Genomic DNA, 6,000 nt, shown 5'->3' on the forward strand with positions numbered 1-6,000 from the left:
AAAGTAGTCTTCCAGCAACCCCAAAAGAAGATAGCTACACAAACATAATTCCACCTCTAATAACAAAAATAACAGGAAGCAACAATCATTTTTCCTTAATATCTCTTAATATCAATGGACTCAATTCACCAATAAAAAGACGCAGACTATCAGACTGGTTACATAAAGAGGACCCAACATTCTGCTGCATACAGGAAATGCACCTCTGTGACAAAGACAGACACTACCTCAGAGTAAAAGGTTGGAAAACAATCTTCCAAGCAAATGGCCCCAAGAAACAAGCAGGAGTAGCGATTCTAATATCAAATAAAATCGTTTTTCAACCAAAAGTAATCAAAAAAGATAAAGAAGGAAACTTCATATTCATCAAAGGAAAAATGTACCAAGAGAAACTCGCAATTCTCAACATCTATGCCCCAAATGCAAGGGCACCCACATACATAAAAGAAACTTTACTGAAGCTTAAAGCATATATTGCACCTCACACAATAATAGTGGGAGATTTCAACACCCTACTCTCAGCTATGGACAGATCATGGAAACAGAAACTGAACTGAGACACAATGAAACTAACAGAAGTTATGAACCAACTGGACTTAACTGACATCTATAGAACATTCCATCCTAAAACAAAAGAATATACCTTTTTCTCAGCACCTCATGGTACCTTCTCCAAAATAGACCATATGACTGGTCAAAAAACAGGCCTCAACAGATACAAAAAGATTGAAATAATCCCTTGTACCCTATCAGACTATCATGTACTAAGACTCATCTTTGATATGGACAAAAACAACGGAAAGCCCACATACACTTGGAAACTGAACAATGCTCTACTCAATGATAACTTGGTTAAGGAAGAAATAAAGAAAGAAATTAAAGATTTTTAGAATTTAATGAAAATGAGGACACATCATATCAAAACTTGTGGGACTCCATGAAAGCAGTACTAAGAGGAAAACTCATAGCTCTAAGTGCCCACAAAAAGTAAATGGAAAGAGTATACATTAACAACTTGACAGCACACCTGAAAGAGTTAGAACAAAAAGAAGCTAATACACCCAAGAGGAGTAGACAGCAGGAAATAATCAAACACAGGGATGAAATCAACCAAGTTGAAACAGAAAGAACTATACAAAATATCAACAAAACCAGGAGCTGGTTCTTTGAGAAAATCAACAAGATAGACAAACCCTTAGCCAGACTAACCAAAGGGTGCAGAGAGAGTACTCAAATTAATAAAATCAGAACTGAAAAGGAAGACATAACAACAGAAACAGAGGAAATTTTAAAAAATCGTCAGATCCAACTACAAAGGCCTATACTCAACAAAATTGGAAAATCTGAATGAAATGGACAATTTTCTAGACAGATACTAGGTACCAAATTTAAACGAGGAGCAGATAAACCATCTAAACAGTCCCATAACCCCTAAAGAAATAGAAACAGTCATTAAAAACCTTCTCACCAAAAAAAGTCCGGGACCAGATGGTTTTAGTGCAGAATTCTATCAGACCTTCCAGGAAGACCTAATACCAATTCTCTTCAAACTATTCCACAAAATAGAAACAGAAGGAACACTACTCAATTTGTTCTATGAAGCTACAATTATGCCCATACCTAAGCCTCACAAAGACCCAACAAAGAAAGAGAACTACAGAACAATCCGCTTATGAATACTGATGCAAAAATACTCAATAAAATTCTCAAAAACCAAATCCAAGAACACATCAAAACAATCATCCATCATGATTAAGTAGGCTTTGTCCCAGGAATGCAGGGATGGTTCAATATTCAGAAATCTATTAATGTAATCCACTACATAAATAAACTCAAAGAAAAAAAACCACATGATCATCTCACTAGATGCTGAGAAAGCATTTGACAAAATTTCAACATCTCTTCATGTTTAAAAGACTTGAAAAGATCAGAAATTCAAGGCACATACCTAAACATAGTAAAAGCAACATACAGCAAGCCAGTAGCCAACATCAAACTAAATGGAGAGAAACTTGAAGCAATCCCAGTAAGATCAGGGACTAGACAAGGCTGCCCACTCTCACCCTACCTATTCAATATAGTACTGGAAGTCCTAGCTAGAGCAATTAGACAACAAAAGGAAGTCAAAGGGATACAAATAGGAAAGGAAAGAAGTCAAAATTTTTACTATTTGCCAGATGATATGATAGTATACTTAAGTGACCCTAAAACTTCCACCAGAGAACGTCCTAAACCTGATAAATGACTTCAGTAAAGTGCCTGGATATAAAATCAACTCAAAACAAATCAGTAGCCTTCCTCTACTCAAAAGATAAACAGGCTGAGATAGAAATTAGGGAAATGACACACTTCAAAATAGTTACAAATAATATAAAATATCTTGGAGTGAATCTACCAAGTGAAAGATCTGTATGACAAACAACTTCAAGTCTCTGAAGAAGAAATAGAAGAAGATCTCAGAAGATGGAGAGATCTCCCATGCTCCTGGATTGGCAGGATTAGCCATAGTAAAAATGGCCATCTTGCCAAAAGCAATCTATAGATTCCATGCAATCCCCATCAAAATTCCAAACCAATCCTTCATAGGGATAGAAAGAGCCAATTTGCAAATTTATTTGGAATAACAAAAAACCCAGGATAACGAGGAATATTCTCAACAAAGAACTTCTGGGGGAAACACCATCCCTAATCTCAAACTGTACTACAGGGGCAATAATAATGAAAACTGCATGGTATTGGTACAGAGACAGGCAGGAAGATCAATGGAATAGAATTGAAGATCCAGAAATAAGCCCACACACCTATGATCACTGGATCTTTGACAAGGAAGCTAAAACCAGCCAATAGAAAAAGGACAGCATTTCAGCAAATGGTGCTGGTTCAACTGGAGGTCAAGTTTTAGCCAAGGGATACACCTCTGGCAAAATCTATCAAAATAAAAAAAAGAAACATAAAGATCTAATAGAAATATTTGACCAAACCAGCATTTAAATAGGGATGCCTCTGGAAAGAGAAGAACCATGTCTGGGATGAGGTCCCCACTTTGAACATTCAACCTGTGGGCTTTGCCTGAAAAGTGAACAGAATGATAAATCCAGCAAGCAAAGTTTGAATTCCCCAGAATTCCCAGTAAACAGCATCTGGGATAAACAGGAAGAAGATCTCTGTGGCTAGTCTCTGGAAGACAAACCTCAGAGGGCTAGACATGCATATAAGTTCCAGGACAATTTTAAGTGAAGGCTATGTCCTTCATGCTGACCCCACGGACTGCCTGAATTCATCACCATATGTCATAAGTTCATATATTAAAAGTCTTTCACTTTGAAAGGACTAAATTTCATGATTTCCTGCTGTTTAATAGAGGTATTTAACATGGACTTATAATAAGGAGTTGACTTTAATTGATTCATGAGAGTCTTAGTCAGGGGTTCTTTTCCTACACAGAATATCAAGACCAAGAAGCTAACTGGGGGAAAATAGGGTTATTCCACTTACACTTCCAAATTTTGTTCATCAAAAAAGGAAGTCAGGACTGGAACTCACACAGGGCAGGAACCTGAAGGCGGGAGCTGATACAGAGGGCCATGAAGGGGTGCTGCTTACTGGATTGCTTTCCTGGCTTGCTTAGCTTGCTTTCTTATAGAACCCAGGAATACCAGGCCAGGGATGGCACCACCCACAATGCCCCCCACCCCCCGCTTGTCATTAATTGAGAAAGTGACTTACAGCAGGATCTCATTGAGACATTTCCTCAAAGGAAGCTCTGTTCTCTATAATAACTCTAGCTTATATGAAGTTGATACACAAAACCAGCCAGTACATTAAGGGTTGTCATTTCTCAAATGCTTTACAATTAATGGCTGGTTTAATATCAACAAGTGCACTGTTGAGAGGGTATAATGATGAAACCACAATCAGAAGAGTGTCCTAACTGGTTTCCAATGTCCCTGCCACTAGGAAAAGCAGGCACTTACCAGTAAGGACACGCTCTGTCTCCAGAGAAAATACTAACCACTAAGATGCTCTTGACATTGTATAGCTACCAGAGAGGGCAAGTCAGCTTCCTTTAAATATATGGCTCCTAATAGGTTGATTGAAAATTCTTCAGTGGATGTCCACCCACCCAAGAGCATATGGCCCATACAAATTGTGTCATATGAGTTAAAATCTCAAAAACATACAAAGTTTATCAGGTAGAGGGGGTGGATGAAGAAGTGGGGAAGTCATGGAAATGATGAAAATACATTACTAGAATTTCTCAAAGGTAAACCATGACAATAAATAATAAAGAATAATAAAAGCATAATAAATTCTGAGAATAAGAACAAAGAGTAATTAAAAGTAAGGTGAGAATATAGGGACAATCAGATATCAAGAAAAAAACATTTGAATTCTCCTGTGTCGTTACAATCACATATAAATCTAGTTACTTATGTCTCAAGTAAATAAATGTATTTATCTTACGTTTAAGTGTTTTCACAAACACATTCTAATGTTTACTTTGGTGAACAGTATTTAAAATATAACTCTATCACAGATAATTATGTCTACAAAAAGAGAAATAGCAAAGTAGTTGTGAATGTGTTTAAAACAGTATCCAAGAAATGTATTTATTCCATAAGAGGATTGCTGGTGTGATACTTAACCTTTTGTGTAATGAAATTAAAGTACATTAGATACAGCATAGAAATATTTAGCAATAGTAGCATCTTTTCTGTGGGACATAAGGTTTACCAAGTAGGCACTAAAGACATGGCACAGCGACGGGTACATAAAGCATGCCACAATTGATATCACTGATCAATTTGAAAGCAATATCTGGGCAGAGAATATTGGAACGTGTCTCTTATCCTGGCATCTGGTAGACAGAGGCCAGAAACCACTGTCAGGTTCAGGCTAATCTAGTCTACATAACAAGCTCCAGGACAGCCAGGAATACATAAAGAAAACCTATCTCATAAAAACAAACAAAAAATAAGCTCTGAGGTTCTTGGTCTTGTTCATGGGCTTCTGTGTCTGAGGAAGTTGAAACAGCAGAATGTGACTTCTGATGTTTGGGTAACATGAGGTTGGAGTTATTCAGTTAGTCAAACATGATTGGACTTGGAATTTCCATTTTTGAAGCATCTGATTAATGGTTGATCATCTTTTCATAGTCCCAATCATATAGGCCTCACAGAAGGATATTAACTTCTCAGTATGTCACTCTACACGGATATTTTCTGTAAATGGAAAGGAATAGTTTACATCTACATGAGAAACTGTGCAAATCATAAATTGAGTTGTAAGTATGAAGAGGTCATCAAACACATCTCAAATAACTCTTGCAACACAATAATTCTGCAAGAGATTTTACCACCCGAGTGAAAACAATCTTAGGTTCCCAGGAAAAAAATAAGTGCAAGTTTATTCTGAGAAATAATCACAAACAGTTTTAGTCATCAGAAACCCATAATACTGAAAGTAGCATAATACTCAAAGTAGCATTTTCTCTGAAGCCTTTGACAAATCAGGTTGGATTCAAGTCTTTGGATGAATCTCCCCACTCTGAGCATTCAACCTGTGCAGGCTTTCCCTGAAAGAGGAGAACCATTTCAGAGAGCTGCACTCACACATCTTCCAGATGACAGCCTGCCCTCTGCACACGAGTGACCTGAAGGAGGGCAACTCACCTGTGCAGGTAGGATGCAGTTGTGATGCTGGCTACTAGATGGAGACTCAGTGGCCAGTGGGGCTTTCAACCCTCACATAGCTATGAAGTTAACAGCAATCCCCAAGATGAAGACTGAATGTTCTCAAAGCTCAGACCACAAGAGGATGGCGTGGTCATGTCACAGAAAGGAAAATGACAATTTAACAAGGATGTTGGCATCTCTAAAAAACAAAAACAAAACTTCTTCCCACTAATAAGAAAGGAAAACTTTTAATTGAATAGTGAGCATCACAGAGGGACAAGCTGGAAATTAATAGAACTCTTTTCTCTTGTGGTGTCAGAAGCTG

Source organism: Arvicanthis niloticus, chromosome 30 (genome assembly GCF_011762505.2).
Source record: "Arvicanthis niloticus isolate mArvNil1 chromosome 30, mArvNil1.pat.X, whole genome shotgun sequence".
NCBI lineage: Eukaryota > Metazoa > Chordata > Mammalia > Rodentia > Muridae > Arvicanthis > Arvicanthis niloticus.